General features: G+C 38.8%; 1 long non-coding RNA gene across 2 annotated transcripts in view; it reads right to left on the bottom strand.

Moving 5' to 3' along the window:
- Positions 1–1871: 1871 nt before the first annotated feature.
- The window catches only part of LOC139080267 (uncharacterized), a 189442-nt gene continuing 177631 nt past the window's right edge, over positions 1872–13682 (bottom strand). For both annotated transcript variants that reach the window (XR_011534616.1, XR_011534617.1), the window contains 2 exons: positions 11989–12184; positions 1872–2119 (listed from right to left, as the gene is read on the bottom strand). This is a non-coding gene — a long non-coding RNA (uncharacterized lncRNA). The remainder of the gene's footprint in view (positions 2120–11988; positions 12185–13682) is intronic.

The raw sequence follows: 13682 nt of genomic DNA, 5'->3' as shown, positions 1-13682 counted from the left end.
AACAACACACTAGTATTAGCATTTGAAAATTCATCATTCACATAAAAGCATATGGAAACTGAAAATACCATGTCCAAACTGTGGAAAACGATGCAATACAGAACCATGCAATTCTTCTTATTGACTTTGGGTAAATTTCTTATTAATTTTAAGGTGCAGTAGCGCTGGTGGTTTTATAGCTAATTAAAGCACAGTTTATATCAGCTTTTTTTCCCCAGCTTCCTCAGACCTTGTACAGTAATGGCCTCTCTTCAGAAGCTGTGCTTATACTTTTGGACACAAGATATAGTAAAAAAACAAACTAAAGACCCCCGAGGAGGGAAGTCAAGAAACTCAACATGCAGAGACAAGCAGAATTGGTCTGGAAGGCCCAGAGCAGTCACTCAAGTGTGTAAGTAAAATTTCTAATGCTCACCTGGCCTTCCGAGAGCCAGTGCTGGGGACGAATGCCTGTCCAGGTGTTGTCTGTCTTTGCTACTGTTGTTGTCGTTTTGTTGTGATTTCAGAGCTTCGCTGTTTACAGAAATTCAGTGCTCCAGCATTGACAGTAAAGCAAGTAACATCATACAATAAACATATTTCTTTCAAAGTAGGCTCTGCTCTGTGCTGTGTATGCAATATTGTAATAGAAATATAAATATTGACACGAGTGAGATTAATGAGCGCTAGTGGTATCGTAATCTTTGAAATTTCCCTATGGGAGACAGAGAAGATATAAATTACTCCTTTTTGTGCAGCTAGGAAAACAAGGAATGACCAGTTATATTCTTCACTCACAACAATGAACATTATGAGGCCTAAGTGGTACCTTGCTGGTATGATCAACCTGAGAGTCATAATTTTTCTGTAAGAAAAATACGTGGAACACACACACGAACATCCTTGCACATATATCCCTAACCAAGATATGATGGCTTCAAGGAAGAATTGATAGAATAACACAGACTTGCTTCTCTAAGAGATGAAAGATCTTTTGACACTGGAAAGTTCTAACTTTAGATCTTCTAAGCTCTGATGGGTCTAAGAGCCATTTGGCATACGGTAAATAGACTAGAACCTCTACATCGAGGAAAGAAAAATGTATTTACAGAATCTTCCATAGAGATTCTCTAGTCTCTAGCTTAACTTTGATCATCTCTCTCTGTATTAACAAAAAATGCATCCATGAAATTTATGCTAGAAATCTCCTGTTTCTCTGTCTTTTACACAGTTATCATTGCCAGTACTTTCTTATATTCTGGTGGGAGATGTTCAAAGAGTGGTTGGATATTGTACAAGTGATTCAAGCATTAAAGTTACTGGGTTTGATGAACTTGGAGGTCCTTGTCCACCGTAAGAAGCTGTGATTCTATGGCTTCCTTTACTTTTTCACTCAGCTCTGATGACAGCATTCATGCTTCCACGTTCTAGAATGTCATTCCTTTAGTAGCATGAAAAGTGGAAAACGTGTGTGTGTGTGCGTGTGTGTGTTTGTGTGAAAATCATTTAGGAGAAAAATAACAAATTTTTAGATTTTTCTAGGAAACAACTGATTAATAAACTAACTTCTCTTGGCATTAGAACATTCAACTCCACAGGACACTGTGTAAACCTATCCTTGTCAACATCACCCAGAAATCTATGTGTCCAATACAAGACAACCAGAATCAACACTTTTTGGGGGGCTTTTTTTGTTTTTTGTTTTTTTTTTGGTGAGGAAGAATGACCCTGAGCTAACATCTGTGCCAATCTTCCTCTACTTTGTATCCAGGACGCTGCCCCAGTATGGCTTGATTAGTGATGTGTATGTCCGCGCCTGGGATCCGAACCCATGAACCCTGGGCCTTGGAAGCAGAGCGCGCAAACTTAACCACTATGCAACTGGGCCAGCCCCCCAGAGATAATACTTTTATTTTGCAATTAGAAAAATGAAAACTAGAGAGGCAAGAGTTAAAGGCAAAGGTTACGTGAGGACCCAGGTCTCTGGTATTTGTGTTCCACAATTTTCTTGGTAAACTCCCATTTCTTCATGTTGTACTACATCTGATTTGTTGAGAAAGATCATTTAGGGCCAAAATTCCAAATTGCATGGGATGGTCATCATGATGGCATGTGGGAACTCAGGGCAAGATGGTATTCACTGTAATACAAAGGAAGGTAAGTCGTCTTGAGTATATTTCAGTGTTATTTACATTTTGTCCACAAGATGGTAGCGTACACTTTCCATTTAACTTAAAGCTGGCCTGTGATCCTAATTTCCCGTAAAGTAGAGAATGGTTTGTGTTGAACCGAGGTCAGCCACTCTGGATATCATTCAGTATTTTTTTGTTGTTGTGATGAATTGTTGATTTAGAGTATATTTAGCTCTGCTATAGCAAGGCAGAGATTCATCTGAAATAAAGAAAACCCAGAAATGCATTGCATTCCAGCTTCTTAAAGGGAATTTGAGAAGTGGGAATACTTTGGACATCTAAAACCACACACCAAGGATCAGATACTGACATTTTTCAAAAACACTACCTTAGTACATCATGCAAAAGACATTCAGCACGTCAAGTTCGATTAATCTTGGGTGAAATTTTGCACAGTAACAAAGTTCCTTCCATGAAACTGGTTCAAGTGGGCTAGAGGTGGTTTCCCCTCAAATCCAGGGGGAAAGTTAGACTTCAGATGCTATGAAATTTCCATGAGCTAAATAAGAGGGCAGAATCAGCAAATTGGCCTGCTTTTCTCTTGTGTGCCTCCCTCCCTCATCTAGCCCTCATGCCAGAAGGGACAAGACACAGATGGGGAAAACATCTGGCCTCATCTGCCTCCATTGACCAGAGGGCCTTCTTTGAGGTTCAGGCCCCAGACTCACATTGTGTTTTTTTTTTTTTGAACTCTTTTAAAAATGAGGAGCTCAAGTGGGATTTCCTTTCATCTTACTATATTATTTTCAAATTAAATTAGATCTAATGCTCTGTATCAGAAACACAAAAGCAAAGCTCCAGGGCATTTAAGTGACTTCCTATTCTGTTGTCCAGAACAGCTGAGCTCTCCACCCACGAAGGAAAGAGGGAGATGAGCCAGGAGCAGAAGTTGGGACAAGATAATGACAGGGGCACAGGAGGGGAACTCTTGCTGTCGCAACTCTAAGGTTGCCTTTCTCATAGGCTCCAGAACCAAGTCAAGACTTCTCGGCCCTCAACAGTCCAGCCCCATCCTAGCTTTCCATTTTACACTCCCTACTCTCCAACAAGCATCCTCTGATCTAACCTAGAGAGATTGCCTCACTGTCTCTTTGATTCTCACTGCCTTAAGCTGGACCGTATCTTTCATATTCTTTTTGGCTCCACTAACTCCATCTTGAAGCAGAAATCCCATGGCTCCAGCTGGCACAAAAGGAGAGTTCATGAATCAATCTTTCTCCAAGAAGCAATGCAAATGGTGGATGTGGTGGATTTTTTTTTTCAGGAGATGAAAGAATATAGAGTGACGATTAAGAGAGAGAGAAAGAAAAGAGTACTTTAAGACATAGAAATACGCAATTTTCAAGACTAACCATGATTATGATTAACTCTACCGTTCTCCATAAAAACTAGATATCTTCTCTAGGTTAACATGTTTCATCATTACATCTGCCTAATTATATGGCAAATTCAATGTAACCTGGTGGGGTTTTCTGTTCCTCTTACTCTTGATAGGTGTGTTTTGCTATAATAATACCTTAAATACTTTAGAAAGAGTAGTTTACTTTGACAATGCCCTGCTCTGAAATCTCTGGAAGCCCTAACCCTGCTCTTGTGGAGGACTGTAAGGATCTCTAAATGCCAGGGTAGAGTTCGGATGCTGCAGAAATGTGCAAGAGGATGGAAAAACCATGGAGATAGAGAGGAAGCAAAGAGAGAGGGGGACCAGAGAAGAAAGAGTCCCCAGTGACCATCCGTGACTCTGTGAATAGACTGGAAGGAAATAACAGTGTTGTACCATCCTCTGAATTCTCTGCGTTTTGTGTTTGAGTAATAGAAAGATTGTTTTCCTTGTAGAAATGCATTGTCTTTCTAGATAGCATAAAGCAAAGCAGAGGGTTATAGAAACACATCTCCTGAGGGTGGAGTTAAGTGTTTTAAGGAGCTCTTTAGTGTTTTGAAACACTCATCATCCCTCATACCCACTCACTCACTCACTCACTCACTCACTTACTCACTCACTCTATCTATCTATCTATCTATCTATCTGTCTGTCTATTATCTATCTATCTTATATCTATCATCTATCTATAGCTGTCATCTATCATTTATTTATCTATGAATCACTTATCTATTATTTATCTATCATAAGTCTGTCTATCTATCTATCTGTCTATCTACCTACCTATCTATCTATCTGGATTGTACTATAGTGATTCAATAATTGTTTCTAAACTAAAATCTTAAATGGTTGCATTATATTCGCTCACATGGAAGCACCAGTTGTTTTATTAGCCATCCCTTATAGTTGGGAATTCGGATGTTTAGCAACAAATTCAGTTGATTGAAGCTGTCTGAAGACAGAGTGAATGACCTCAAAGGCACTGCCATCTCCTTGCCCATGGAGAAGGAAAAACATAGGCTAGGCTGCACGTGTTGAGGAGGAACATTAACCCTGGATGGGTGATGGGGCCACACTTTTCCACTCTGAGACTCCGAGACTCCAGCCGACTGAATGAGCTTCCAGTCACCCAAGCTGGAGCACTGCAGGAGGAAAAAGCAGACTGACATCACGACCGTGAGCTGTTGTTCAAGCCTCAGAATTTGTGGACTTTTTCCCATTGGAAAGGGAGGTCTTGGTTTTATGTTCAAAAGGACAACATGTGCTTGGCCTCATAGTCACCTATGAACACAAGTATCAGTTGACCTAAGTCCACTCAAAGATTTATGGGTGGGAAAGTGGTACTGCATGAAGCCCACACTTAAGATTCGCAGATGTTCTGCATATAATATCATTCCTTTATGTGGTGGAAATGAAGAAAATGTTCTGTTCTTAATTGAGAATCTAGGTGGAGTCACTCAGCAGGAGGCATAGGACAAAGAGCCCATGTATGTGGGCTGTGGGCTGGTGCCTGGACACAATCACTCGTGCAAGGGAATGAGAGCAGACTTCATAAGGCTCTTTGTGCTATGTGAAAGGTGGAACAGATTCTAAGTCGTCTTCTTCTTATTATTAGATGCCCTCATTTCCTCTTTCACCTCAAATTTTGTCTTTTTCAATAAAATATAATTTTTTCTTCCATTGTTCTTGAGGTGAGGCATGCAAACAGGAGATCAATAGGTTGCCATCTATCTATACTATCCCTCCCCCAGGCACCGTGCTGAGGTAGGGAACAAGCAATATAGGAAAGTCCAAGTGGGCTTACGAAGGTGCTTGTACTCACTCAGGAACAGGGAGGGCTGGTTAAAGTTCCAAGAAGAATGAACCAGAATATGCCTTCTGCCACCACCCTCATCTTTTAAATCTGAGGTCCGATTTAAATCAATATTTACCAAGCATCAATTCTATGCCAAGGACTGCTATGGACTTGATGTTTTGTTCCCTCCCCCCCCCAACCCCAGATTCATATATTGAAACCCTAATCCGCAATGTGATGGTATTTGGAGATGCGACCTTTGGGAGCTAGTTAGATTTTGATGAGATCATGAGGGTAGAGCTCCCAGGATGGGATTAGTACCCTTATAAGCAGAGGAAGGGGCCAGTGTCCTCTCTCTCTCTCTCTCTGCCATGTGAGGATATTGAGAAATAAATGTTGATTGTTTAAGCCACTCAGTCTACAGTATTTTTGTTATAGAAGCCTGAGCAGAATAAAACAGACTAAGCATAATTAAGGAGTGATAATCAAAAGACAAATTCATTTATTTATTCATTTTACAAATATTTATTGACTGCCTACTATAAGCTTAGGCACTGTGATGGGTGGGCGTTGGGAAGACAATGGTGAAAGGAATAGGTGTAGGATCTAGGCTGTCAGGAGCCTTTCAGTCTAACAGGCACTACAGATATTAGATTAAAAATAATTTTAGCATTTTATGAAGTCATATCTTTATACCACTTTCTTTCTCACCCAAATTCTGAATCATTTAGAGAGATGAGGAGTCAGGCAGGTGGAAATCTGACAAAGGACCAACTTTATGGCTGACAAAACAGGCGCATGTGGCTTACTCAGTCAAGAGAGCTTTCTAACATGCCCTGGGACTGAATTTTCTCCACAAAACTGCAGGCCTTCTTCCCAGGAGAGCATTTTAATCACGTGACTGAGAGTCCTTTCAGAAAGACAGAGCCAAAATCATTTAGGTCCTCTGCCAATAGCATCCACTCGAACAATCTATGACCGTTTTCACCTTCTCCTTTCTGACCAACGGCTAACCCAGGATGGACCTGCCAGTTGGCTGGTCTCTTCCCCTGAGGGTAAGAGCCACATCCTTGGCTAAACCCAGTTGGTTAAGAGAGCAAAAAGCTGAGGTGGCACAAGAGACCAGGATTATTACTATAGTGGATATCCCACCACATAAAGCCAAAAAGTGAGGGCTAAACACTCTCCTTATAAACGTGATGAGTGCTTCAGAGGGGGAAGCCCAGGGTATTATGGGAGATTACAAGTGGCAACCTAACTTACACCAGGGGTGGAGTGTGTGAGCAAAGCATGGTTCCTATTCTCAGGTCATTTGTAGTTTCACTAACAGGGAGAGAGGATCATCATAAGACAATGCTGATGAATCCTGTACTAGCTGCATAAGTAAACGAGGGACACGGAAGGGGCAAACTTAGATGTTTAGTCACCATTGTTTACTCTGCATCTTTTCAGTATGTCTCTTACCTCTGTTCTCTATAGTATTAAGACAATATCACGCAGAGGCTGTCTTTCTATTATTTCAATATGAGAATAAGTCAATTATAAAGATTTCAGTGATATTAGGAACAAACTCCAAGTCTCGGTGTTTGGAGTTTTGGGTTTGTTTGCTTTATTTTGTGTTTTGTTATTAGCTCCTATGCTTGTCTAAGAAACCAAATCAATTGAGCTTTATGACATCATGTAAACAAAACCCTAAATCCACTCAAAGTGCAAGCACATCTGAAAATACTTTTAAAAAGCTGTTTTTTATTATAAAATTAGTGCATGTTGGTTAAATATTTTAGAAAATGCAGAAAAGTCCCACCATTGAAGCTTATCCATGCTTATCACTTTTATACCTCCTTTGCTTTTATTTATTTTTTCTTCTATGTAGTGTTTATTTTGTTTTCTCAGTGGTTTTGTTTTGTGTGCATAACCAGCTCTCAATTATCTGCGGTCGATTAACTAATCTGTAGATTGTCTATCATTAAATCTAAGACAAATAATATGTGGGAAAATATTAAAGCTATCACAGTTCAGTGAAAAACTGTTATTCAACAGATATCTACTGAACACTCCTATTCTGTGCCAAGCACATAACCACAGAGCGATCAGCTGGCACACACAGAGTTACAGCAACACGAGGAAGCCTCATCTCCTAAGGGAGCAGAGGGTCCCTCTTCCCCAACACCCCTGCCCAACAGGGGTCAGTGGCTCAACAAAGGAAATACTTGAGATGCTCTGAATTCTATAAACTCAAGCCTGGAGATGCAGGGATGAGGTGAGGGATGAGGGATGAGGAAGAAGAGAGAAGGAGCACACCTCAATCCAATCCCCTATGTGAAGAAAGGCAAAGCATAGATAACAATCCCATTATTTCATTAGTTAACCTCTTGGGCATGTCTCCCCAAACAATTAGTGTGACATGATTCTTAATTTATGTGATAGTTTTTAGCATTTAGATAATACCTACAGAATGGTAATTGAATTCCTAAATATGGAATGGAATTTTAACTGAATAAGTTTATATTCAGTCCATTTCCAATATTTTGTGGCCAGTATAGTTTCGACCATGATTTGAGGGTTCTCTATGAGCTGCTTTCCTAAAGTCCCACAGATGAGGTTTATTGGGAGTTGGCTACATGGCTACAATTGTGACTGTTGAAACAGACTTTGTCTCTTTTTTTGGCAAAGATTCTTTTTTTTCTTTTCTTTTCAAGGAAGACTGGCCCTGAGCTAACATCTGTTTGCCAATCTTCCTCTTTTTTTTTTTTCCTCCCCAAAGCCCCAGTCCATAGCCATATATCCTAGTTGTAAGTCCATCTAGTTCTTCTATGTGGGACACCACCACGGCATGGCTTGATGAGTAGTGTGTAGGTCCACACCCAGGATCCGAACCGGTGAACCCTGGGCTCCGGAAGTGGAACATGCAAACTTAAGCACTATGTCACTGGGCTAGCCCCAGACTTTGTCTTTTTAAACTAACATTCTTGTAACTAAGATGCTACTAAGGTCCATTTCTAAATAATTTTTAAAATATTGTTAACATTATTTCTGGATCGAAGATAATATAGGCTCATTAAAGGCAATTTTGGAAAATACAGATACAGTGGCATGTCTGATGAGGTGGAAATTAATTTTATTAAATTCTATTTTTTCTCAAGTGAAATGTTGATATTTGGAACCTGATGATTATTGCAGAGGGAAGAAAAGGAGTCCAAGGGATTTAGGGTAAAGAAAAGATCAAGACCTTGATCCCTTTTCCCAGATTATGGTAATTTATCAGGATGACCCAGGGAGCCCCAAACCAGAGGCAGAGAAGTGGGCCAGGAAAATGGGGATTCCAGTTCAAGGAGACCACGGGCCTGACATCTCATCAACCGGTAAGATTTTTGCACTCCAGATGACTGTTCGGAACATTTTGTTAAATTATTCTCCATCCCTCTCCCCACAGAAATCTTGTTTGAACTTTAATCTGGTTTATATTGATTCTATACATTGATTTGTAAACAGTACTTTTTTCCCCCAATATTTGCTCTACGCCCCCTCCTCTTCCAGAACATACACCCTCAATTGTTCATGTCTTCTTTCATGCCTGCAGTGTATATTTGTAGTTTTCTTTGTGTAAATGCCTCTTAGTTCATGATGTATTTTATATGACCAGTACTTCACATGTTTTATACATTCATATACATACAATATTGGGCTATTATATCCTATATATAGATGAAATATGGTTATTATATCCTATATGTGATATATATTTATATATTTTATATATATAACAATTGATATATTTTTCATCCTATTTTCAGGTTATTATATATTGGAAAGAATTTTGATTATTTATGTTATATCTGTCTTTTAAACCACCAATTGTTTTTCAATTGATTTTTTGAGATCTTTAGGTAGAGTATCAAATTTTCTGTAAATATAATATTCTTTCCTCCTTTCCAATGCCTCTGCCCTTTATTTCTGTTCCATGTCTCATTGCCTCAGCTAGAACCCTCAATATAGAATTATAGTGGTGATATCAACATATTTCTTTTGATCTTAGTTTTAGTGAAATATCCTGGTATTTTAAGTGCTGTCTTTGGTTTAAGATAGTTCCTCTTTATGACGCTAAGAAAATATTCTTCTGGTATTAGCTTTTTAGATTTTAAGTGGAATACACATTAGAATTTATTAAATACATCTCCAGCATTCATTTAATGATCAAAAATTTTCTTTTTTGATCTCATATATTAATGGAATTCATAACTGTAAATGATACTTGCATTTTTTTGTATAAATACTACTGGTCAAAGTGGAATTGTACTATACAATTAAATTGACTAATATACTAAATATCCTAACACTTTATGTATATCAATTATATATTAATTAATATACTTAATATTATTAATTAACTTATAATTATAATTAACTTAATATAATTAATATTATTAATTAATACATTAATTAATTCATACACTTATAGTTTGCTGATTAGAAATTATAATGTATAATTTACTTATATATTATGATGGAATTTATAATTAATTATGTTAGTCATATATGAATACTTTATACATATATATGTGCTCCATATTTATGAGAAGTTGGCTTATAGTTTTCTTTTACTGATTTGAGAGCAGTTAAACAATGAGTTGACTAAATAATTATTTTGAACAACTATTTTAAATACAATTAAAATAAATGCAATGTCTGATTAGATATCTCAATTAATTACTTGCACTCATTTTGGACATCAACTTTATGAAACTTTACAGATCAATTGGGAAACTTCACTTCTTTGCATACACAGAACTTTTTTTAATAGTATAGGCATTATCTTTTCTTTAAAAGTTTGAAACAATTTGGGGCTGGCCCCGTGGCCGAGTGGTTAAGTTCGCGCGCTCCGCTGCAGGCGGCCCAGTGTTTCGTTGGTTCGAATCCTGGGCGCGGACATGGCACTGCTCATCAGACCACGCTGAGGCAGCGTCCCACATGCCACAACTAGAAGAACCCACAACGAAGAATATACAACTATGTACCGGAGGGCTTTGGGGAGAAAAAGAAAAAAAAAAAATAAAATCTTAAAAAAAAAAAAAAAAAAGTTTGAAACAATTTAACAATAAAAATAATTGCCATTTCAAACTTTTATGGCATTTCTTTGATAACTTTTCAAAATCTGCGTGGATATTAAACTTTTAATGCTTTCTATATCATCTTGACTCAATTGTGTTAATTGGTATTTTTATTAAAATTTTTATTAAATTTTTATTAGGGGCCGGCTCTGTGGCCAAGTGGTTAAGTTCGCACGCTCTGCTGCGGCGGCCCAGGGTTCGGATCCTGGGCGCGGACATGGCACCGCTCGTCAGGCCACGTTGAGGTGGCGTCCCACATCCCACAACTAGAAGGACCTGCAACTAAGATATACAACTATGTACAGGTGGGGTTTGGGGAGATAAAGCAGAAAAAAAAAAAAAAAGATTGGCAACAGTTGTTAGCCCAGGCGCCAATCTTTAAAAAAAAAAAAAATTTTATTAAAACTTGTTTATATTTCATTGAGGTTTCTAATCACTGTAAGATCACCTTAAGGACTGCAGAGGGAAAACCTAAAAGGGGCGTGGGTCCTTGAATGACATCATGGGCTGCCTTTCCAACTCTGAGCTGCCTATCACCAGACTTCTTTTACATGAAAGAAAAATAAACCTTATCTTATTTAGGCTGTCATTATTTAGGTTTTTTGTTTTAGATAGCCAAACAAGTCCCTAACTAATCGGTGGGTAATTGCTGTTATTGTCACATTCCTTGTATGTTTTTATTTTCGCTTATTTGGAATTTAGCAGTCTTTTTGGAATGATGTGCTAAAGACTCTTCCTAGGCGAAGAAAATTGTAATGATTTTTAGTTTGACCTTTAGTTCTCTGCCTTCCATATCCATCACTTCCATTTCAGAGCAAAACTGGAGTGCAGTTAATCAGCACACTAGTCGATGCCGAGCAGGAATTCATCTAGGCCCACCGTGGAATGTGTCCTGCCCCTGCCGTGTGGTTCTCTGAAGCTGAACTGCACCGTTAGTGCTGTTACCTGAGCTGCTGGTGATCTGTTGCAGTCTTCTCTACAGTGCTTTGCTCAAAGGAACTCTACCCCTAGAGTGCAAAGTTACAGTGGTAACCAAGTCACCACCACCACTATCGCCACCATCCCACGATTTCCTACCCTGCTTTCTGGAAGGAACACTCTGCAAAATGACATTGAAAGATGTATCAGAAGTGGGATGGTGTCTTAGTCAGTTCAGGCTGCTATAGAAATACCATAGACTAGTGGCTTAAACAACAAACATTTATTTTTCACAGTTCTGGAGGCTGGGAAGTCCAAGATCAAGGTGCCAGCAGTGTCTGGTGAGGACCTGCTTCCTGGCTTATAGATGGCCATCTTGCTAGTGTATCCTCACATAGTGGAGAGCAGAGAGAGGAAGCAAACTCTGTGTCTATTCTTATAAGAACACTAATCCCATTACAAGTGTTCCACCCTTATGACCTAAATGCCCCCCAGAGGTCCACCTCCAAATACCATCTTCTTATGGCTTCAACAAATGATATTGGGGGAGACTCAAATAGTCCATAGCAGATAGAGAGGAAAACAACTACGCCTTCCTCAAAACATAGCACTTACCTCATTGAGTCATGGATCCCTGGTTTTCTGATGAGTCAAGTTCTGGGAGTCACTGAGCCAGAGGACAGACACTGGTAAAGAAATGAAATATTCTCCCACCTTGTCCCAGTAGTTGAGGATTTCTTAGTCTTGCTGGATGATGCATTGGTAGGGCACTGATTGATTTTTCTCATTCCAACTCCACTGACCAGAAAATCTGGAAAATTAGCAAAGATTCTGGACTAGGTTGTATGTCAAGAGTCATGTTCAATGTCATATTTTTTTTCTCCAGGCACACCACCATAAAGTTTTATTTCTTTTCCTTGAAAAAACATACCACACATTAATGTTGTGATTTTTAAATACATTGTAGAAGTTGTCATTGTGTTTTTAAAGACAACTTGGAAGAGACTCCAGCAGACACTTTAGAATAATAAACTCATATAAATAACCCCATAGGGGCCAGCCACGTGGCTGAACAGTTAAGTTCACATGCTGTGCTTCAGCGGCCCAGGGTTTTGCCAGTTCGGATCCTGGGTGTGGACCTAGCACTACTCATCAAGCCATGCTGAGGCTCCATCCCACATAGCACAACTAGAAGGACTTACAACTGGAAAATACAACTACGTACTGGGGGGCTTTGGGGAGAAGAAGAAACAAAAAAACTTAGCTCAGGGAAAATCTTTAAAAAACACAAAAACCCCAAATAACTCACAAAGGGGCAGCCTATCTTATTTAATTATTTAGTTAAACATTCAAATTATTTATAATTTTTGCTTTCACAAAATAATTCTAAATATCATATTATTTTCTCAAGAATGGTTTCCAAGAGTGAGATTATTTGGTAAGAGTTAGGACTGTTTAAGGCTCTTGAGATATGTTAAAGACAATTGATTAAGCATCTCTAAAAGGGATCATCTGACTGCCCCTAAAGTCATCTTGATTCTTTTTTTTTAAAAGATTGGCACCTGAGCTAACATCTGCTGCCAATTTTCCTTTTCTTCTTCTTCCTCTTCTCCTTCCTCTCCTTCTTCTCTTTCTCCCCAAAACTCCCCAGTACATAGTTGCATATTCTAGTTGTGGGTCCTTCTGGTTGTGCTATGTGGAACGCTGTATGGCCTGATAAGTGGTACCTTGTCTGTGCCCAGGATCTGAACCGGTGAAACCCTGGGCCGCCAAAGTGGAGCACGCGAACTTAACCACTCAGCCACGGGCCGGCCCCTTCTTGCAAACCTTCTTTTCTTTTTTTGCAAACCTTGCAGGAAGATGGAAGTCTTTCTTGGATAATTTATAATTCTCCTTTACCTAACTTACTCTTCCTAGTAGCTTTATAAGATTTCCATATAAAACTGTGGTTCAGAGGGGCTATTTGCCCAGGATCACGAAGTAAATAAGTAGCAAATTAGAGGCCACTGAGTTAGAGCTATCTTGGGAAGCCCAATCTCATAACCTCAAATCCAACACTCTTCCATGCCACCATGCCAATTTTCAAACTTTCTTACTTTACAGATGAAGAAACTAATACTCATAGATAAAAGAACTTGTCGAAGTCCACACAGGTAGGCAACGAAGTAGATCCAGGGCTGCAATTATTTATTAACAAGATAATACTGTATTCAGGACCAATTGGTAAAAGCAAACTATTAGAAATAATGTGAATATTATTATATTAATTAACATATTAATTATATTAATCTGTCAAATACAATATGTGG

Source organism: Equus przewalskii, chromosome 29, assembly GCF_037783145.1.
Source record: "Equus przewalskii isolate Varuska chromosome 29, EquPr2, whole genome shotgun sequence".
NCBI lineage: Eukaryota > Metazoa > Chordata > Mammalia > Perissodactyla > Equidae > Equus > Equus przewalskii.
This window is presented reverse-complemented; position numbering and strand designations above follow the sequence as displayed.